Raw genomic sequence first — 24311 nt, 5'->3', positions numbered from 1 at the left:
TCCTTCGGAGTCTATAGAATCAATAACATATGTTTACAAATAAGTTTTCATCTTGATGATAAAGTATTTTAAAAAATTATCAGTCACAAATATTAAATCTCCTTGTCTAAAACCTCAACTGCTCTCTACTGTGCCTCAAATAAGAATGTCCCAGCGCTGCACAACAGACTGGCGACCATGCTCACCACAGATAAACTTAAACATAGAACCAAGGATCTTTTCCACGACTTCCTCTTTGTTCCAGTACAGTAAAGTTGAATTATTTACAACGGCAGAAAATATATGTAAACCTTACATTACGGCCAATCTAAACGCACGCTAATAGGTCAGTATCATGTACACCCCATTCGAAAGTGTAACACTAATGCTCGACTATTTGTAATAAGAGTCCTTGAAAGACTGACGACGTAGCTCTCACAAATTCCTGTTTGGCAAGTCACAGAACTTGTCCGTACTCAAAGAAGGCTATGAGCCGTTGTGCTGTAGCCACCGCATATATGGATCAGGAGCCATGAGATGCAGATGAGATAGTAAGACCCGTACAGAAGCGTATAAACATAAATAGAGTAGGGCAGATAATCGAGAATGTTAATACGAAGTACCCGTCGACATATAGTGTAGAGTGGTTTTTGAAGTGCATATGCAGATTTAGGTACATAAGTGCAGTCCATCAGACCTCCCGGATGAGTGTGTGCCTCTACCCACGCGCTGTAGAGCCTACAGCCTGAACACATTCCGTGCTTGTGAGGTGGCAACATTACGTCTTTCGTAACTGGCGCCGCTGCACTTGACCAAGAGCAAAGGAGGAAATACAGTAGCTACGAAGCTTCTGGCGCAACACAGCTAGTTGCCTAAATTTATGCTTCATACCTCTGTCTCTAGGACGGCCAGCCTACAAGGGAAATGGGACGTGTCATTTTATGGATTCCGTGTAGTAACGAACAGTTTTTGACAACCAGACTTACTGTCAATGTCTTTGCCATATTGATCCTCTACCATTCTTTAGTGACAGGCGTACGACATTGCTTAAGAGCTCTCAACAACAGCTGGCATGAGATCCGATTCAACTGCAGTTAGAGATTTACGCACCTGTGGTTGATGAAAGCTTGGAAGACGACGTGATCTTCGACACTGCCAAATCCTCGTGAAGCATCAGTCCTGTGATGAACAGCACAAAGAACTGCTAGGTTTATCGTATGCTAGATCGAGAAACTCAGACGATTAAACTACTGCAATAAAAATATTACGGTGTAGGAGAAACTGGACAGTGTGTTTAGAGGAAACAGAGCTGTTGACGCTCTTAGGAAGGAAACAGCTCGCGAAGGGATAAATGATATGACCAGGTTTCACACGAAGCTCTCCTTCACTTTGTGTGGCTGCAAGTTCGTGACGACTAAAAGACCTACCAAATTACACTTTATCACCACATCACATTATGCTGTCGTCGGCCTGTATATCCAGGATCTTGGTACGAGTCCAGAGTGTTTCGAAATAACTTTTTTCGTCTGTTCCTTCTTATTAACTTTCTCTATTAGGCCATTTACTACCAGTTACACCCCCATCTTTTCCTTCATTCGTAACAATTTGTGTTGCTTTTGGATTGAATTATCTCAAGTTCATCAACAGTCTTTCTGGATATAATCTGTGGCAGGTGTTCATTCCAACTTCTTTTGCTTTTTTTCTAGAACATCTATCTGAGGTTCATTATTAATGTCCTCATTTCTGAAACATCTGTTTATAAGTTTTGACACATCATAAAAATTAAATTTTTTTCCTCGTTCAAAACGTCTTTGTTATTTGACATTTCACATTATTTTCTTCCATACAGCAACGTCGCTCGAGTAATCATCTCATAGAATTTTATTTGATTTGTTTTCAATTTGAGTTTTTAGGTGGCTGATGATTGTTTCACGTTCCAAGTTTATTTTTTTATGTCACTATGTATATACTTATCACAGATATAATACAAATCACAGCCAAGGCAGTAAAAATATTTTCCCAGTCTAGTATCATGTTAGAAACAACACTTTTAGTGTGGATAGGATTTTGACTAAACAGCCGCTAATCTTTTTAGTTGATGTTTTGGTATTGTAGTTAGAATATATTTTGTTAAGTTCGTCTACTGTTTTTTGTAAATCATGTGTTTTTATAAACATATGTGTGAGGTTCAAAATGGTTCAAATGGCTCTAAGCACTATGGGACTTAACATCTGAGGTCATCAGTCCCATAGACTTAGAACTACTTAAACCTAACTATATTACGGACATCATACACATCCATGCCCGAGTGAGGGTTCGAACCTGCGACCGTAGCAGCAGCGCGGTTCCGGACTAAAGCGCCTAGAAACGCTCGGCCACAGCGGCCTGCTACGCATGAGGTCAACAGAATGAGAAAGTGAAGTCATTAATTACGAGTAATTCAGTTGATTCCCTGAGTTAATTATAAAATTCCAACATTTTAACGCTGTCAGTAGAAATACTAATGAGTAATGTGAGCAGTATTCTTGCCTCACTCCTTCATTTAGGCTGGTTCTGGATTTGTTGATTTTGTCCATTAACACCTATCACTCGTAGTTGATGCATATTTTCAATTGGTAATGAAACGTGTAAGTGGTTTCCTCTGTATTTAATTACTTTCCACAGATTTTCTCTTGTAAGACTGTCAATTTTTTATAAGTATGCAAAAGTTGTTTCTATTTTCGTCAAATTCCCTTTGTTTTTCAGTAAGTTAAACCAAAATGAGCCTCGAATCTGTTGTGGGAACTACCTTTTATCAAACCGATTTCCCATAAAAGCATTTGTTCTGCTATTGCTTTCAGTCTATTCTTAAAGACTGATTGTGAGGAAAGATTAGGGTTTTATGCCCCGTTGACGGCAAGATCTTCAGAGTCTGAGCACCATCTCGGATTGGGAAACGAGAGGGAAGTAAATAGATAGTTTGCTCTTGAAAGGAACTATCAGGGCACTAGCCTTAAGCGAATTAGTAAAATGGCGGTAAACCTAAATCTAGATGACCAGACGGCGATATGAACCAGTGTCCTCCCGAATGCTAGCCCAGTGCCTTAAAAACTCAAAATCATTTCGTTCGATTCTACTATTAAAAACTATAGTTTCAATGACATGGCTTCGCCTGTAACATAGCGACTTAAGAGAGCATCGTCAACGGTTTTAAATGATAGTGTCACTGTCCGGTGGGAATTTCGGAGACTATTAAAAATTACATAGTTCTGCTAATCCCTTCAAATGAACGCTGGAATGGTTCATGACAGCTTATGCTTGCTACATTAGACTTCTTTCTCAGACCTTTCCCAACAGAGTTGACAGATGGTAGTTTAAATATCTTCAAGTGATGGAGCTTGGCACATAGAGTTTATCCTAAACCTACGCATACGGAACGATATCTCCGTGTGGGAAGGTGCCAAAACGCTGGAGTTCTTGGCTGTTCGTTTGATGAGCGTATTCTCTCACTGCCGCGACAGAACTTTGCATACGTGAAGTTTGCGTTTAAGCAGAATAAATATTGCGAGAAACAGAGCCGTTGAGTGTTGGAATGCGGGCCATAGCCAGAGGTAAGTAAAGACGAATGTAGATCACTTTTCTGCTTTTTGTTGGGAAACTTTCAAAGTTTAACGTCAAGAGTATTTTTTTCCTTCTTGCCAAAATTACACTATTCCTGGGCTCTGTTAAACATGATATGGGGATAAGAAAGGCAGGTGGATACAAAATATCGTTTCACTGTCGGAAAACTTTTGTAGACCAGACAATTTGTACTGTCATGGACAGGTCCGTGGAGCATAGCTTTCACACTGGGTTACAGCAGCCGAAGAAATTCTAGGTAATGTACCATTGTAGTATGATACGAGACGTGAAAAGACAGATTTAGTCGCTGCTGCGTCCCGTTTTTGGGACTGTGGTCTTAAGGAAACAACTGAAGGTAGGTTGTAGAATAAAAATGATCATATTAATAGAGACCTACATCACACTGCAACAAAACACAACACACTTTGCCTTATCCACCAGAAGTTTTTGGTTTTTTAATTCATGTCAAAAGCATCAAATTAAAAATTTAAAGAAGTAAAAGCAGTTCAAGTTACAGAAACAGAACTATTCTGTACTACACACATGAGTTAGACTAGTGTAGTCCACAAGCAGGAGACGTGATTTGCATCAGCAGTTGCTGGGGGTCATGAGATCCTAGAGAAAGCGCTAGTCGGTTCAGTCAGTCAGGGCAGGAATGCCTGTGCTGGGTTGTCTCCACCTCGCCACTGGTAGATTCGGTAGATGGTATTGTGCATCCCTAGTTCAAGATAACAAAAAAACTTTTTCAGGTCGAAAAATGGCAGTTATCTGTATTAATGCTAGAGGTCCATACCGTCAGTCCAAAAAGTTTCGACGTAGACTTAATAAAAAATTGAGAGACGGTGGTTTTAATACCTCAGCCGTTCTACGTAGTTTTCGCTTGAGCCCAATGGACAGGACGTTTATACAACGATGTGAAATCGACAGAAAATTCCTTGTTTGGGGTGTTATTCAACTCATACGTCTCATTTGTATCTTCCCCAGTCTTGAAGAAGGATCAGGGACTGATTCTGAACTTTGTAGTTTTGTGGTAGTTCTTATTGATAAGACCATGTCTTGTCACCTGTAATGATTTTTTCCAGGAAAGAACTACCTGCATTGCCTTTCAGTCAGTTCGAGACAGGCGTCCACGTGTTGTTGTTTTTGTTAGGACACACTTTGCACACATTTTTCATTTCTTCAAAACATTCTGGAGAACGCCTTGAACACTTGACTTACAGATGTTAATGTATTGTGATTTGTGAGATGATAACGTTGGCACTCTACGGTCGCATGAGCGTTACTTAACAAAATTGACTTGTCGAATGCTCATCTGTTGTTTACAATTGCTAGTTCAACCAATCACTGTAGTTACTACCCCGACGTCGCTTATACGCAAGGAATAAAATGTGTCTCGCAACTTTTTGGACGGACGGTCTATCCACATGCGAACAAGAACTGTTACAAGACCAACACCAGAATTACAACTGCGGTGTCCTCTTGTGATGAAGTCACGATCGTTATTTAACGTGATCATTTACTTGATCGTCTCCATGCTTACGTCCATTGCATGCCGAATCAATTGCGTCCATCTTCGCCACCTAGACGTATGTAACGCATATAAAATACACCACGTGATAAAGTTATTGAATCTTGATAATGGATCATATAGTCTGCTGTAATGAACTGATATGTATTTTCTCCACATGACTGTACAACAATAACTATACCAAAATTGCTTCTAAAGATTCATTACCCTCTCTTTATCGTCCAACACGTCTCTCTGTGAAACCTCAGCTATGCTGACAGTGCGTTACTAGATTTTATATCTTCTTAGGAATCCAACATTCTTCCGAGACTACAGCAATATGCCCCACGGCAGATGTGTCAATTTGGCTCATTCCTCTTGGTGGCCGTGACTCCGTTGACCACATAAGACACATTTCGTTCCTGGTAACATAGCGTATACAAAAAAATGTTCAAATGTGTGTGAAATCTTATGGGACTTAACTGCTAAGGTCATCAGACCGTAAGCTTACACACTACTCGACCTAAATTATCCTAAGGACAAACACACACACACACACACACACACACACACACACACACACACACATGCCCGAGGGAGGACTCGAACCTCTACCGGGACTAGCCGCACAGCGTAGCGTATACATGAAACATAGAAACAGAATGTTTTCGACGGTAAAATTGTTTCCATATGTCAACATTTACAGGAAGGATCTCCTGCCACCTCTACCACTAACATTGCCAAATCGAGGTTTACATCCAGACCCCGTGAAGGTATGGCATAAGGCCAGGAAAAAGACAAAGACGCAGGAGTAGATATACACTCATATCACATTATAGTAATAATGAAGAATAAGCTGAAGTTTAAGAGAATCGTCTGGAAGAATCACGATGGGATGAAATGGAACGACGAAGTAGCCAAGAATGATGAGATGCGTTTGAAGTTCTTTAATGCTGCAGGCACACGGTAGGCAGTTCAGTTGAAGAGGAATATACATACTTAAAAAGAACAAAGACAGTCACAAAAGGTGGAGCAAAAAAGATATAAAACAAGGAAGCTAACCGTGAACAAAACGTACGTACCTATCTGAAAACACCAACTGATTGACGAAAGAAGCAAGCAAAGTACGAAAATGTTCAACAAAAGCAGGAATATAGCAATATACGTCTCTTAGGTATGACATAAGGAGGAAACGTAGGAAAGGTAATCCAAAACGGATGCTGGAAACATGTGAAGAAATCGAAAAAGAAATTGTCGATAGATGGAATGATTAAGCATATATGTAAGATTCAAAATAATCTTCGATGAAGTTGAAACTAAAGACGTCAACATTGAGACTTCAAACGGGATTCCGCTGTTAAAAGCAGGGAGGAACCATACACAGTGGTATTCAGCTGCCCCTACCGATGGGTTTTGTACAACCCACATGCCTTCAAAAACCCTGTGCAAATTTTCATATTCTCTCGCTCGCTATGCTCTAAATATTGATCCTACGCACAAAATTAAAAAAAACTTTACTAGAAAATATAATGTAGTCAAATTTTGTACTGGGACACGTTTCCGCTGGAGGCCATAGTTTTCGAGTTATTCAAGGAAAAAGCGTTTGAAGATCACCTGTATATGTTTTTCTTGAATAATTCGGAACCTAAGGCCTCTAGCGAAAACTTATCCCAGTACGAAATTTAACTACATTAAATTTTCTAGGCGCTACAGTCTGGAACCGCGCGACCGCTACGGTCGCAGGTTCGAATCCTGCCTCGGGCATGGATGTGTGTGATGTCCTTAGGTTAGTTAGGTTTAAGTAGTTCTAAGTTCTAGGGGACTGATGACCTCAGATGTTGAGTCCCATAGTTCTCAGAGCCATTTTTCTAATTTTCTACAAAAATATCCTGTTTAATTTTTCTACAGACTAATAGTTTACAGGTAACGAGTGACAGAATATGAATATGTTGCACGTTGTATTTGGAAGCATTTTGGGTTGCATAAAACCCATCGGTAGGAGTAGCTGAATCTCTCTGTAGACGCAAGGACTACATCGAAGGTTTTCACGAGGGGGAGGAACTGCTTCAAGACGTGATAGAAGAAGGGATAGGAGTCGACGTGGTAGACAGGTAATGTAGTACAGGGTAGGGTAAATAAACGTAGCGCAGAGAAGAGAGTTCCAGGGTACAAAGAAACACAGCAGAGGAAAGTAAATACAGTACTAACCTGACTGCAGTTGATGCTGACAGTGACGACCATTCATCTCTTGGCACTTTTGGCCCTGGTCAACAAGTTGTTAAAGGTGGATCATAGTTTTTAGGAATTGATAGAATTGCTGCAGTCTCATCCGAAATGTTCTACTGCAGTCCTTGAAGACTATGAGGGTTGTTGCGATACACCTTAGGCATGAGAGCTCCCCATACTAAGTAAGTTCTTGAAGACTATGAGGGTTGTTGCGATACACCTTAGGAATGAGAGCTCCCCATACTAAGTAATAGAACACCGACAGATTAGGTGATCCAGGTACCAGCTAGAGCCGCGACTAGTCTGAACTATGCTAACAGTATTTTCAGGGGTGAAGACTGTGTAAATGTGCTCCAAGGTTCGGCCAGCTGTATGGGCAGTTGCTCCATCCTGTTGGAAGTAACTGTAGGTCATTTCCTCTTCTGTTAATGGTGCCACAAATGGTTTCAAAATGTTGCCAATGTAACGCGTCGAAGTCAGCGTCTGATGAAAGAAAATGGGATCAATAATGCGGCGTGCAGACACTTCACACCAAACCCCAAACTTTTGGTCATACAGTAGTATTTCTGGAAATCATGCGGATTCTCCGCTGCCCAAAACCTGTGATTCTGTGAGATGACATAACCACTCGGGTGGAACCAGGCTTTATCAGACATAAAGAACAGATCCATGTGCAATCCATTCATTGTTATCCCAGCGAACAGCCATTCACAGAACTGGGGGCGCCGCGAACCACCTGCCGGTTTTAGTGCATGAACAGCAGACACTCCGAAGGGACGCATGTGCAGGTCTGCAGGTCCAGGCGGAGTATTCGCCCGCACGATCGACGTGATAGCAGGTCTCTTGCGACAGGTTTATTTGGTAGGACTCTGAAACATATTCTGGTGAAACGCAACCACATTTTCTGGTGTTCCATCACGTTTTGGAATTTTTTGACTGACGCCGTTTTTGCACTAAGCGTTGCATGGCTTTCTTAGCTGGGACTTTGACACCATTAAACTTCTCAGCAGGCAACTGACTTCACGGATTCTACGACTTTGTTGTAACGCAGCTTTCCACTGTGAACACCATTGTCTGCTTTGCACTGCTCCACTCCCACAGACACAGCCCGCACTAAGCTCTGAACCGGTGTGGGTCATGTGGCGGTCGTACACGTTCTGTGCGCGTCATGGTGCGTGGTTATACGCATACATTCACGTCCAGTCGTATCTACTCGTCCGGGCCACTTTTATTTGTCCCACCCTGTATTAGAGTGAGGGTCTGATGGAGCTTTGGAAGACTTGCTTCAAGTAAAGCGGAAGGGATAGATAACATTCCTTCGGAATCGGTAAAATTATTGAAGGAAGTAGTAACCAAGGATATTCAAGTGGGACTGTACAATGTATCACTAGGAGACATACGACCAGGCTTTCCTGAATCCAGAAGATAGCAAGGGCGGATAACTACGAAAAGTATTGCACAATGAGTTTAACAGTTTATGGATCCAAATTACTTGATAATAATATACAGAAGAAAGGAAATGAAAAGTATGTGTGAGATGATGATCAGTATAGCTTCAGGAACGATAAAATCATCAAGAAATGGTGCTGAAATTGCGCTTGTTAATGTAGGGAAGACTTAAGAAAGATCGGGACACTTTAATAGGATTTGTCGACGTAGTAAACCCGCTCGACCAAGTCAGTGGTGCACTATGTTTGAAATTATCAGTAAAATATCAGTAAAATAGGTGTGTGCTAAAGGGAAACTAAATAGTATACAAAATGTACAAGAACCCAGAGGGCAAGATAAGAATGGAAAAACAAGAATGGTGTAAGAGAGTAAAGCAGGCATGCAATTCCTCGCTCCTACTGCTCAATCTATACATCGAAGAAGCAGCGATGGAGGTAAAAGAAAAGTTAGACAGTGCAATTAAAATTCAGAGTGAAAGGATATGAACAATAAGATTTGCGGATAATATTTCGACCTTCAGTGAAAGTGAAGAAGAATTACATGACCTACTGAATGGAGTGAACAGTCTAACGAGTACAGAATATAGGCTGAGAGTAAATCAAAGAAAGCTGTAAGTAACGAGAAATATCAGATATCTGGTTAGTGATAAACTTAACACAAAAACCGAGCGTAGTGGTGCAGTGGGTAGAACACTAGACTCGCATTCGGGACGACCGACATAAGCGTTAAGGACGAGGAGAGATATGAGGGACAGTGTACATTTATAAGGCAGTAGATGAGACAGAGTGTACGGAAATCTCTGCGTTTGTCTGCACGCAGCCAGGACAATTTTACATATGCTGGTGAAATGTGATCAAAAATTTGAACGTTACAGATATATCGGACTCAGGCATTCATGACCAGTTCCAGACGTCGCGAATTTTCCTGAGAGAGGCCTTGTAGGATAATATCGCTGTAGTCAATGATTTGGAGTATAAGCGTTTGTACTAATTTCTTTTTCAGATCGAAAGGGAAGAGTTTTTTATATCTTTGTAGGACATGAAGGGATGCTGATGCTTTTTTGCAGACTGCAGTTACGTGCTCTGTCCAATTTAGATTTTCATCTATTATTACTCCCAAACTCTTTGCTGAGGGAGAGAAGTTAATATTTGTTCCATTTAGGATAAGAGATGGTACGGATTCCCAATGTTTTGGGCTAATGAGCTTAGAGTGACCAACAAGTATCGCTTGGGTTTTAGATGGGTTTAGTTTTAGTCCTATGTCCTGTGCCCATTTTGATAGTGCATCGAGATCAGTATTGAAATTTTCAATAGCTTTCTTAAGATTGCTTGGTTTCGCACTTAGATACAACTGAAGGTCATCAGCATACATATGATATTTGAAATAGGTCAGAACCGATGACACATCATTGACATACAGAGAGAAGAGTATGGGACCTAGTAATGAGCCCTGGGGAAAGCCTGACACTACCTGCCACCTTGTGATTTTATATTCCCGGACAGGACGCGTTGCTGACGAGACGTCATGTATGAGCGAAACCATTGCACTGCACTTGGTGAGAAATTTAGACCGCTAAGTTTGGCTAGTAAGATGTCGAAGTCGACAGTATCAAATGCTTTGCTGAAATCTAAGAAGCAAATGATAGTCGCTTCTTGTCTGTCCATGGCAAATTTCAGGTCTTCTGTCACCTTTATCAGTACGGATGTTGCGCTTCGATGTTTACAGAAACCTGACTGGTATTCGTCTAGTAGATTGTTAGTAGTTAGGTAGTTGGTGAGCTGGCCACGGACTATATATTCTAAGGCCTTTGATAATGCAGGAAGAAGGCAGATGGAGCGGTAGTCAGAGGGTGCTGTGGCGATGTCTTTTTTAGGCATTGGCTTAATTTGTCCTAGTTTCCAGGTGTCAGGGAAAACACTTGTGATTCATGAATCGTTGAAAATGTCTGTAATGTAGGTAATTTACAGAGAGTACGTGACTTAGATTCCGAACAGTCACAGACAAACAGATTATCATACAGTCCTGAACCTGCTCAGACATTCAGAGACGATAATTTTGATCATAAGCACTTTCTATCCGTGAGAAAATTTAAGGTATTTAAGAATGACAGAGCACAGATTCACGCTTTGGATTGCACACAACAATTTGCTTTTGCATTTTCACCGGCATCGTCTGTAACGCAGAAACTAAAATTTATTTGCAGCGCGTAAGTGACCTCAGGGGATTCGTTACGCTTCGATGAATATGTGCCGTAGCGTGCACAGGACCCCAAGCCGTAGTAGTGTTATTTCGTCTTTAGTTTTCTTCACTGCTGCCTACTCTTTTACTATCCTTTATATCTATCAAAACAACTCTTCAACTAACGATCTGTCTAGGATTAAGAATGAGTGAAGAACACCTGATAAAAGTTTTACCTGAAAGTGGGAGTTTTCATTAGACACTCTCGAAATGACGAGAAATAACAGCATAATTTTAATAAGACAAAATTTAATTATCAGTATCATCAAAATTATCAGCAACAGCAAACATATTTTGGCAACAATAAAGGTTTTTCCCCACAACAACAACAAAACCAGCCGGTTAGTATACCTAACCAACAATGGAATGTGCAAGGTCAACCTAGCTTTAATGTTTCGCCACCTACACGTATAGCGTCGGCCCCACCAAATAGTAACGCACAGCAACAAAGAAATCACTACGTACAGAAGACACATTTCAACTGCTATTGCAATGCGCCGTATAGCAATGATTATTATGACAGACGTAAAAGTAATGAGCACAGTTTTCAGCGTAACAGTCGGTCTTATCAGCAGCAGAATCAACCACAACAACAGATTATCATGAATGAACCAGACAGTCGATGTCATCCCGAACATAATACGTCAGGACGAAATAACAGAACAGTACAAATAGTCGAAATGCCACAGCATCTTCTCGCAAATAACAGCACGTCAAAAAGAATTTGAATAGATGCAGTACACGTTGCATCTTCCAGCAACGTAACTTACAGTTTTGATACACATAATCTTGTTCACGAAAATGTTACTACTTTTGACGACATCCGAGACACACTTTTACGTGAAAAACCAGTTATATAAAAAACCATTTCCCACCTTGTTACTGAAGTAAAGATTGGATAATCCACATTTTCGGCAGTAATCGATTCTGAATCACCTATGTCAGTTATAAATGAAGACACTTTCAACGAATGTAACAAAGAGAATACTTATCCTACGTTACCATTAGGCAAAACTAAAGTAAAAGGAGCAGTATCTGGTAAAGGAGTAGATGTAAAATTGCAGACAAACTTATCATTTTGTATTGCAGGTCATATGTTCCACTCAAATTTTTGGATTGTTCTCTTATTGACAACAGACGTTATTTTAGGTACGAATTTTTTAGTACAACACGACGCAATTATTGACTTTCAAAATTCATATTTAACGTTAAAGGATGAAAAGGTACTACTAGCATTAGAATTTCAGCAGGCTTTATCTGCAGATGAACAGGCAATTAATCGAACAGAGGTCATTTCTACATGGCGTAACACGGACTGTTATTCCACATTGTTCACAGATACGTACGTACACAACTACAATACACCAGATGAAGCCGATTATGACGTTATGCAAATGATTTCTGAGAAGATAAAACAGAGCAGTGCAAATACAGACGACGAACGTACTCAGCTACGCAATATTCTTTTACAGCAAGCTCCAGTTTTTGACAACATCCCTGGTACTATGTCCGGTTTTATGTATGAATTTCAAGTTAAACAGCATGACGCATTTCAAGTTAAACATTATTCTATTCCGTATATCCGTACACAAAATATTGTAGCAGACGCACTATCCCGTTCTCTCAGCAACAATCAGCAAGACATCGCAACCAACTTCTGCCACGCAAATTTTAGCGTCGTGTATATTCAACAAGTTGCATTTGAAAATTTCATTTCGTCGTCATTTTGAGACATCGCACAAGAGCAGAGCAAAGAAAACGTGTGGAAAGAAATGAAACACCTTCGGCAAGATAGGAATAACGTTACCATTAGAAGCCATTATACTGCACGCAATAATATTCTGTTTCGCCGCTCTCACCCTGACAGCAACAACTGGTTGTTATGTATTCCTGACGAACTTGTTAACAAATTAATTTGGTATACTCATTTAAGTTACGCACATTACGGAGCCAGAAAATATTTTCTTATTCTGAGACAGAACTGTTATTTTGCTAACATGGAGAAACGTATTCGACGAGTTTTAGCGTCATGTAAAATCTGCCAGAAAGCTAAATCAGATACGACTTCACATATTCTTCCGTTACATCCTATTGTACCGTTTAAATTGAGACATACGGCGGCTGTAGACATTTTTGGACCGATTCCCAGATCTAATAGAGGTTTTTGCTGCATCTTTGTCGCTGTTGAACTCACTTCGAAATTTGTTACCTTCACTCCGTTACGCAAAGCTACTGCTAAATCTATTTCAAATGCATTTATAAAACATTTTTTATTTCATGTAGGGCATGTATTGAAAGTAATTTCCAACAATGCACCACAATTTCGATCTGCGATATGGACACGTATGTTACGAGCTAGAAACATTTCTTCGATCAATATATCCAGGTATCACGCTTCTTCGAACCCTTCTGAACTATTGATGAAAGAAATTGGTAAACTATGTAGAATATATTGCCATAAAAACCATATTGATTGGGATACACACATACTCTCTTTCCAGGATGTAATTAACTCCATACCAAATGAATCTACTACGCCTGTGCTATCTCCGACTGTTATATTGAAAAATGTTGAACCACCTAACAAAATTAAAGGATTAGTACCTTTTACTACATCTCGTCGACTACGACACCATGAAATAATTGACATTGCGCTCAACAACATCAAACTTCTCGTAGAGCGCCGGAGAAGACAGCAAAATGAGGTTTGTACACGCCGTGACTTTCACATTGGACAGAAGATACTAGTACGTACACACTATTTATCCAACAGAGGAAAGAGTAGATGCAGTAAATTTGAGCTTCTATACGCAGGTCCATATAGAATTCGCAGCACTCCTCACCCCAATGTAGTACATGTCGAAACTTTGAGAACCAGAAAAAGCAAAGGCATTCACCATGTCTCCAATATTAAACCCTTTATTGAATGAACATACTTTATGATTTATCACACTGTAATGCCATTTCCAGATATTTATATGACCACTTACTGATGATGATTATATTTTTTCTTGGCAAGTGCTCGGCGAGGTAAGGTTAGCAGGTCGCTTTTCTTGTCGTTAGACATCAGACCGTGCACATTTTCCATTTTTTGTGTGTGTATGATTGTTTTCCTAACGAATGTAGAATTTTGTCTGTATGCACTATGAAATCTTTAAGATAAAACAAACACCAGTTGACTTCGACATTTTTCCTTATGATATCTCAATATCTTGAATATTCTAGATTTTTTGCTACCAAATTATGATACTGTGTGTAAATTTTTGCACTTGAAAACTATGTTTTTGACATAATACGTTTTCTGTCATGCTGTGCTGTATGCTTAGTCATATCACTAGAAACAAGCTTTTAGCTAATGGGTATATGATTTAAATGCAAGATATTAATCCTTATTCATCACTTTTCAGAAAGCAATAACGTGTAAAAGAAATAAATTAAACAAACCAAAGTGGTTTACTATGAAATGGAAATTTCACCATCGGAATGAACGAAATAATATGCAATACCTTGTCATGAAGAGTAAATGGATCAGAATTAACAAGCATTAACAAGAATATACTATACACATCGTATAATAGCAGTCTTAACTAATTATTTTTCTTTCAGAATGCGAGGCGATTGATGTAAGCTGTCAGACAGAACAACACATGTTAATTTTAGTGATGAAATACGCTAGAAGTAAGAGACTCTGTACCATGAATAGTTGTATGATATAAATGGTAATACGAATAATGAATAATGAAGTGTATATTTTTTGCAGATGATAGTAAATGATGATGAATAGTTGTATGAAGTTATGGTAATATGAATCATGAAGTTTTTCTTTGCAGATGATGATAATGATGAAGTTATGGTAATATGAATAATGAAGTTTTTCTTTGCAGATGATGATAATGATGAAGTTTATATATTTTCTGTTAGTTAAGAAATGCTATGTAGTTATTTAAGTGTTTGTTGCAGTTCCTTTTGACAGTATATCTCATGTCACATAGTATAATGACTGAATGTTTTGGGAAAGACAGCTAGAGTACATGCATATTAAGCCTATCTTTCATTCCCTGATAATTCTAAGTTTACTACTTTTCAGCATAATATACATTTTTTCTTTCAGCTCAATAATCCATTTTGTATTTTTTCCAGGAGAAGCTTTTCGTAATATTAATATACTATAAGCACTTAATTATTAAATCTGTTCTAGAACCTGCATTTTTTTACCCAGTTATGTCTATCATTTATGAATGTGATCACATATACTGTACATGTTTGATAACCTTGCTACAGCTGACTCATGACGAATGACGTTATTAATCCTTATTTCCAGCAATAAGTCAAAAGCAAATATTTTCATGACCTAGCAATTGACTACTGACCCCAACGCAATGCATTGCTAGCACAAAAAAATTATTATTACCAGTTCCAACTATTACCAATATACAACTAAATAATGCTACCAGTTTAAGATATATTTCTAGTCCTAAATATAATGCAAATTTTTCAGATGTATTGATTCCATTATGTCTATGTATAATTGGACTAAACACCTTGAGTAATAGTTACAATGTCTTACATTTTAAATATGTGTTATGTCACTTACATGATATCATACATAAACACTTGCAGTTTGATGCTACACCCAATAACTCCTGTTTTGGAACGATGACTTCTGAATAATGCATAATAAATGCCTTGTAACTGGCCAATGAATGCCAATGATTACTATAATGAAATGACTTATGCATAAATGCTATGCCAATAATTAGTATAATGAGATTTCTTATGACATGAGTTCTTAATTATATTTTGTTATACTTTATAAATGAATACCAATAATTACCGTAATTAGATGACTTATAAATAGTGTTTTGTAATACTCAATACTTACTACATGTTTAGTAACTGGCCAATGAGTGCCAATAATTATTCAAATCGTTTGATACACTAGTGTAATTCTGAATGGAAATGGAAATGTCGTGTGGCTAGGGCCTCCCGTCGGGTAGACCGTTCTGAATGATTTAATGTTCTTCACCTTCTGACCTAATTACTAGCAATTACTGCAATATCCGTATGTCCTGTCCATCTTCAAGATCATGGAGCATTATATTTGGTTTTTGCACTAATTCTACATTGGTGAAAGAGTATGGATTCTACAAGAATGTGCTGTTGACACATCAAGCTGTCCACCACCTTGAATGATGGAGATGTTATTATGGTCCTACTGTTTGCTGTGCTTAATATGCTACCAAAATGATAACATACAATATTAATACAACATTTCAGTGTCTTAGCTACACTGTTAAATGCTTCAGGGAAGAGAACATCAGATTGTCACACTTGGTGTTTGCTTCTGTAGAAAGATATAGACTTTCAGTGGAGCTACCTGAAACCCACTGTGCTACAACCATGATGCTATCCTTCCCATTCCTTTCCTAGTTCTTGTAATATGCTAAAGACTTATACAGTGAGAGTGCACGTTATTTCACTCCTTGATGTGTTTAATTCAGGTAAAAATACTAAAGACTTTTACAGTGCGTGTGCACTTTATTTCATTCCTTAATGTTTAATTCATGTAAATATGATAGACTTTTACAGTGCATGTGCACTTTATGTCATTTGTTAATATATTTTGTACTCGTTGGGTATACACTTTGTCATTTCTTAATATGTTCTGAGCTCAGTGCATGTGCACCCTATTTCATTTCTTAATATGTTCTGCACCTATTAATAATGCATATACTCTGTTACTGTAGACTTAGTAACTAAATAGATTATAGAAAAATATGTTGCTCATGCAAATCCAATTGACTCAGCATCGCTGCCAAATTTTTGTCCCCCCAGTGGAGGGTTATGTAAGAGGTCCATGATTAAGGAACTTGTTGCTAGCACACTCAAGCAGATGTAATTTCGATGGATTGCTCACGCACTGCCTGCGATATGTAAGCAATAAGAGAATCTCAGACCAGAGAGCAGTGTTGTATGCAGTAAGAGCAGTGTCAGTAGCAGTTGTAGTAGTAGTTGCTAGCAGTCTGGTGTATGGAGTTGGCTGAGCCGGTCGTGGGGAGCGATGACGGTGCTTGAGCGTTGTAGTATAAGGTAAAAGCAGCCTCGCGCATATGTAGTATTGTTGTATCAAGTTCCATGTTAATGTTTTTGAAAAGAAATCTCTTAATAATTATCTGCCTTATAAAAATTAACTTTTGACAATCATTCAACTCAATTTATAAATTCTACTAATTTCTCCAATCCATGGTCATTCCGATTATTGTAAAGAAAAAGCAGTTGTTTCTTTTTATACATGACAAAGCTATCGGCCAGCATTGCACTGAGCTGTGCCAGAAAAATTTATTATAGGAACAGATATATATGCGTTACCCGGCGATCTTATTGAGGTAAGAATTTTCAATTTATTCAGTATGATGTTTCAGGGGCATGACGCAGCACTGCTGACGTCCTAAATTTACCAGTTTAAATTCACAGTCATTTATTGAAAAGTTATAAGTGAGCCACAATTTTATTGAGAGATTAGTCACATTGTATTATTGGTAGGTTACGGAATTTATCTGTGGTAGGTTACGCTAAATGTCAAAGAATAATTATTTTCTTCTACTGACGTGGTTACGCTGAAATGTGAATCTGTTGGTAGGTTACACAGAATGTGAATGTTATATATATATATATATTATCTGTTGGGAGGTTACACTTACTGTTGCTAGGTTACACTAAATGTCAATGCTATACATATTTTATCTGTTGGGAGCTTACATTGAATGCGAATGCTACAATTATTTATTTTATTTTACTGTTGGGAGGTTACAATATAGACTTTTTTCTTGAGTAGTGACGAGGCGCCTACCACAAACTGCTTGTAGAACTGGCCTGTGACGCTGTTGGCTGCTGTGGGGGTCACCTACACATTCCGCACGCCGATGCACGTATGTCGAAAGCGTTTCACGGAATAGCCACAAGTACGACGCCGCCAGTCACCAAACGCTGACTGGTGATAAACTGTGCGAACGGACAGACCTGTCAATTTTCCCAGTTTGCCTTCTAGCCATAAATATTTACATCCTCAAAAAAAAGACCCCGAGACCCCAAACAGAATGGCCAATTATTTATATTAATGGTAACTTAATGTGATAAACGTTTTAACTTGTTTAATATTACGAAAGTAATACATTTAATTTTACACTTTTCTGAGATGGATAGCAGTATAATATAGATTAGACACGGCCAAAGTCAAAAATAACAATTGATAGAAAAATTGTATTCGTATTCCATCTCTACAACTGGCACGTCTTAACCTATTTATATATTGATTCACAATTGCTACACTCAAGTGAACATACTTGTATCTAATGGAGAGGTAATTAAATTAATGTTTCTTTCGAATATTGATGGTGATATCATGAATCACCATACAAGTTGCAGTCTCGTGCGGAGGAGGACTTCTTTTGCGAAGCCATCCTTACAAGTGCACTTAAGAGATCGCGACCGTAGTATGTTGGTGTGATCACTTACGTTTTCTCGGTGTGATTAATTAATGGTGCGGTTTCGAGTGAACAGCAGGGTTATCAATTCCATTTCGTGCACAATATTTCGACCGATTGTTAGAGGCGTTCTATTCGCACTGCAGCTGTCTCATAATGCGCAATTGTTGGCTGGAGGAATCTTTCTGTGCGGCTGGTCCCGGCGAAGGTTAGAGTCCTCCCTCGGGCATGGGTGTGTGTGTTTGTCCTTAGGATAATTTAGGTTAAGTAGTGTGTAAGCCTAGGGACTGATGACCTTAGCAGTTAAGTCCCATATGAGTTAAGACACATTTGAACATTTTTGAGGAATCTTTACACAGCCTGGTTCTAGTTCGGAGAACGAGTGGACATAACAACCCAGCTGCACTACTTGAATAACGACTGGGTCAGTCGTGAAAATATTGTACATAAAATGGAATCAGTAACTCGACTGAACAGAAGCACACCAATAGCAAGGATATTTTGCCAGCAGTCCAGAAAGGCACCTGATGAGTGGAAACTACTCAGTAAAATAATGTTCGAAAGAGTGTATTAATCTCAAAGGGGACTATGTCGTAGAAATAAGTAACTGTTGACCAAAACCAATGTTATGTTTAAGCCAGGTTGAGAACTTTTCAGCATGTCCTCGTAGTGCGTTACCTGTCAATCAAAGTTTTATATTTCTTCGTTTTATAAATATTGAACCGAACTGGGTCAAAAGTTGCTTTGTAGTCTTCATAAACTCCTGTCTTTTTTAAATAATTCATGAATGTGAGTTCTCAACGACGGGTCGTAAGTCCCAATTAATAATTCACTATTCTGCAGTGTGAGTGACTAGAAATAGTACATTTTCATTTATTTATTTCGAGTTTTAGCGTGTATTTGCAATCAATATACACTGAGGTGACAGAAACCATGGGATACCTCCAAACACCGTGTCGGACCTCATTTCCCCAGAGTAGTGCAGAAACTCGCCATGGAGTGGACTCAACAAGTAGTTGGAAGTCCCATACAGAGATATTGAGCCATACTGCCTCTACAGCCGTCCGTAAATGCGACAGCGTTGTCGGTGCAGCATTTTGCGAACGAACTGATCACTCGATTACGTCCCATAAGTGTAGGATGGCATTCATGTCGGACGGTATGAGTGGCCAAACCATTCGCTCGGACTGTCCAAACTGTTTTTCAAACCAGTCGCGAACAGTTGTGGCCGGGACACACGGCGCATTGTCATCCATAAAAATTCCATTGTTTCTGAACAAGAAGTGCATGAATGGCTGCAAATGGTCGCCAAGTGGCCAAACATAACGATTCCCAGTCAATGATCAGCTCAGCTGGACCAGAGGACACAGTATATTCCATGTAAACGCGGTCCACACCATTACGAAGCCACCACCAGCTCGCACAGTTCTTTGTTGATAACTTAGGTGCATGACCTCGTGGGGTCTGCGCCACACTCGAACCCTACCATCAGCTCTTACCAACTGAAACCGGAACTCATCTGACCAGTCCACGGTTTCCCAGTCGTCTAGGATCCAACCAATGTGATGACGAGTCGTGCTGTTAGCAAAGGCACTCGCGTCGGTCGTCTGTCGCCATAGCCCATTAACCAAATTTCGCAGCGCAGATCTGACGGATACGTTCGCCGTACGTCTCACATGAATTCCGCGGTTATTTCACGCAGTGTTGCTCGTATGTTAAGCGAATGGCACTGTTCTCGGTCTGTAAGTGAATGCCGTCGGCCACCGCGGTTTTCGTGATGAGAGGTAATGCCTGTTATTTGGTATTCTTGGCACACTCTTGACACTGTGGATCGCGGGATACTGAATTCTCTAACGATTTCCAAAATCGAATGTCCCATGCGTCTATCTCGCGTTCAAAGTCTGTTGATTCCTGTCGTGCGGCCGTAATCAGCTCGGAAAGCTTATCACATGAATCAGCTGACTGCAAACGAGAGCTCCGCCAATGCACTGCCCTTTCATACCTTATGTACGCGATACTACCACTGTCTGGATATGTGCATGCTGCTATGCCATGACTTTTGGTGACTCAGTGTAACTTACAGATAAGTGTTCTACAAACATTACCATTGCTAAAAAAGCCAGACATGAGGTCATTTCTTAGAGAATGTATCACACAAACGGCTTTCATAATTTTCGAAGCATTTCTGAAGCCCCTCATTCGGTTCTAAATCAGTTGAGAAAGAATTCCCTCTGTCTGTTCACGGATTGCGGTTTTCTACTCATTATTCTTGTGCACTCACTATAAAAAAAGCCTTTGCTCTTGAGATGATCCAACAGAAATAAATTGAGGGTTAAAAAATCAAATGACCTTGCCGGCTACGCTTTGTCTCCGACAAAGGCAGACGTTTTCTTTATTAACAAGCCTATTCAGATGAATCTTTGCCTCTTCAGACAGCATAAGATTTTTTCGAAATGCATTATCCTAGTGAATTTTGTCCAGTGATGTTGCGCAAAAATTGCACTTACTAAGTTTATCACCCGGCCATAACTGCTAGGCCAGTTGCAGCTTATAAGGAAGAAACTATAAATCCTGTTCCACAATATTCTGCAAAGACCTGCCAAGGATTTGCAACGATCTGCAACAGAGATCTCTATGGGCTTCTTTGCAGAACTGCACGAACTCGTCGGCTATTTTCCTGCGTTAAAATTGTCATTTCAGGCCCCTTATGCATCAAATTGGTTGTGGTAGTACCTTCCTCACGCCGTTTCTTTTATCCAACTGAATATAGTCTTTTTGTCCTGAAAACGAAAATAGCCTACACACGAGATATCTTCTCCACTGCCTCAACACGGAACTGCACTGGTGAAGTTCAATACTACACTCATTGGCATACTACACTATGTGATCAAAAGCATCGGGACACCACCACAGACATACGTTTTTCGTATTAGGTGCATTGTTCTGCCACCTAGTACCAGGTACTCCATAACAACAACCTCAGTAGTCATTAGGCACCGTGAAAGAGCAGAATGCGGCGCTCCGCGGAACTTACGGACTTAGAACGTGGTCAGGTGACTGGGTGTCACTTGTCATACGTCTGTACGCGAGATTTACACTCTCCTAAAGACCCCTAAGTCCACTGTTTCCCATGTGATAGTGAAGTGGAAACGTGAAGGGACACGTAAAGCACGAAAGCACACAGGCCGACCTCGTCCGTTGACTTACAGTGACCACCGACAGTTGAAGAGGGTCATAATGTCTAAAAGGCAGACGTCTATCCAGACCATCACGCAGGGATTCCAAACTGCTTCAGGATCCACTGCAAGTACTATGACAGTTAGGCGGGAGGTGAGAAAACTTGGATTTAACAGTCGAGGGGCTGCTCATAAGCCACACATCACGCCGGTAAATGCCAAAGGTCACCTCCCTTCTTGTAAGGAGCGTAAACATTGGACGATTGAACATTCGAAAAACGGTCAGTGGAGTGACGAATCACGGTATACAATATGGCGATCCGATGACCGAGTGTGGGTATGGCGAATGACCAGTGAACGTCATCTGCCAGTGTGTGTAGTGCCAACAGAAAAATTCGGAGGCAGTGGTGTTATGGTGTGATCGTGGTTTTCATGGAGGGGACTTGCACCCCTTGTTGCTTTTCGTGGCACTATCACTACAAAAACATCCCTGTAATGGATTCGCCTACACAGAGTGCTGATCTGAACCCTGTAGAACACCTGTGGAATGTTTTGGAACGCCGACTTCGTGCCAGGCCTCACCGACCAACATCAATACCTCTCCTCAGTGCAGCACTCCGTGAAGAATGGGCTGCCATTCCCCCAAGAAACCTTCCAGCAGCTGATTGAACGTATGCCTGCGAGAGTGGAAGCTGTCATCAAGGCTAAGAGTGGACCAACACCATACTGAATTCCAGCATTACCGATGGCGGGCGCCACGAACTTGTAAGTCATTTTGAGCCATGTGTCCGGATACTTTTGATCACATATAGTATGTGGGTGGACAATTGAAAACTTCACTATGTCCCGTGGATCACCCTATGCAGGGTGATCATAAACAGTGTGGAAAGCTTGTAGGGTTGTTGAAGGGTTGGTTGTGCTGACAAATAATTGATAAGAAAAATTTCGATACGTTGCGACATTCCGAGTTAATTCTAAATCTACATCTACATTTATACTCCGCAAGCCACCCAACGATGTGTGGCGGAGGGCACTTTACGTGCCACTGTCATTACCTCCCTTTTCTGTTCCAGTCGCGTATGGTTCGCGGGAAGAACGACTGTCTGAAAGCCTCCGTGCGCGCTCGAATCTCTCTAATTTTACATTCGTGATCTCCTCGGGAGGTATAAGTAGGGGGAAGCAATATATTCGATACCTCATCCAGAAACGCACCCTCTCGAAACCTGGCGAGCAAGCTACACCGCGATGCAGAGCGCCTCTCTTGCAGAGTCTGCCACTTGAGTTTGCGAAACATCTCCGTAACGCTATCACGCTTACGAAATAACCCTGTGACGAAACGCGCCGCTCTTCTTTGGATCTTCTCCATCTCCTCCGTCAACCTGATCTGGTACGGGTCCCACACTGATGAGCAATACTAAAGGATAGGTCGAACGAGTGTTTTGTAAGCCACCTCCTTTGTTGATGGATTACATTTTCTAAGGACTCTCCCAATGAATCTCAACCTGGTACCCGCCTTACCAACAATTAATTTTATATGATCATTCCACTTCAAATCGTTCCGCATGCATAATCCCAGATATTTTACAGAAGTAACTGCTACCAGTGTTTGTTTCGCTATCATATAATCATACAATAAAGGATCCTTCTTTCTATGTATTCGCAATACATTACATTTGTCTATGTTAAGGGTCAGTTGCCACTCCCTGCACCAAGTGCCTATCCGCTGCAGATCTTCCTGCATTTCGCTACAATTTTCTAATGCTGCAACTTCTCTGTATACTACAGCATCATCCGCGAAAAGACGCATGGAACTTCCGACACTATCTACTAGGTCATTTATATATATTGTGAAAAGCAATGGTCCCATAACACTCCCCTGTGTCACGCCAGAGGTTACTTTAACGTCTGTAGACGTCTCTCCATTGATAACAACATGCTGTGTTCTGTTTGCTAAAAAAAAAAGTTGAAGTTAGCCAGTCAGGCGGTTGCGTACGCAAATTCAAGCGGCCTGCCAGGTACAATTAGTGCCAGCGTAGATAATAATGTATGAGACTGCTCAGCCTTTGGCTGGGGTTCGTTGGTTGATACTGTGCCATGAAAAATTTTTGTATCGCTGTTTTATTTGGTTTTAGGAAACCAAATGACGAACACGTTTTGCGACGCAGTCTCTGGCGGGCCATTTGAATTTACGCTCGCAACGGCGTGACTGGCTAATTTCAGCGTTAATAAGCTCGGAAACGGTGCAAGGTATCGAATTTTTTACTTAACAGATATTTATCAGCACAATCTACCCTGCAACACCCTTACAAGCTTTTTAGGCTGCTTCGGATCACTCTGTATGCTGCAATTCGGGAGCACTTACTTGTCTACTTGTGTGAGAGTTAATCCTTTGTAGATATTTATTTTTATATGATTCGTTTAGTTTTGCTCAAATAATCAGAAATGAATTTAAAATAGTATAATTTTCTATGACACCATAAGATAACTCTTCTTTTGAGGGGGTGGCCTTTGAGAAAACATATCATCGCTTACTCAAAAGTAGATACCGGTATTGCATAATACTTCTAACGTTTTCAAGGCGAACATTAACTCAGATTCTTAACGAGTGGCACAAGCGGGCTAGCGGTACTGTTATAAAAGTAAAAGTACAAG

Source organism: Schistocerca americana, chromosome 4, assembly GCF_021461395.2.
Source record: "Schistocerca americana isolate TAMUIC-IGC-003095 chromosome 4, iqSchAmer2.1, whole genome shotgun sequence".
NCBI classification, from domain to species: Eukaryota; Metazoa; Arthropoda; class Insecta; order Orthoptera; family Acrididae; genus Schistocerca; species Schistocerca americana.
The sequence above is the reverse complement of the archived record's forward strand: the minus strand, read 5'-3'. Positions refer to the sequence as shown.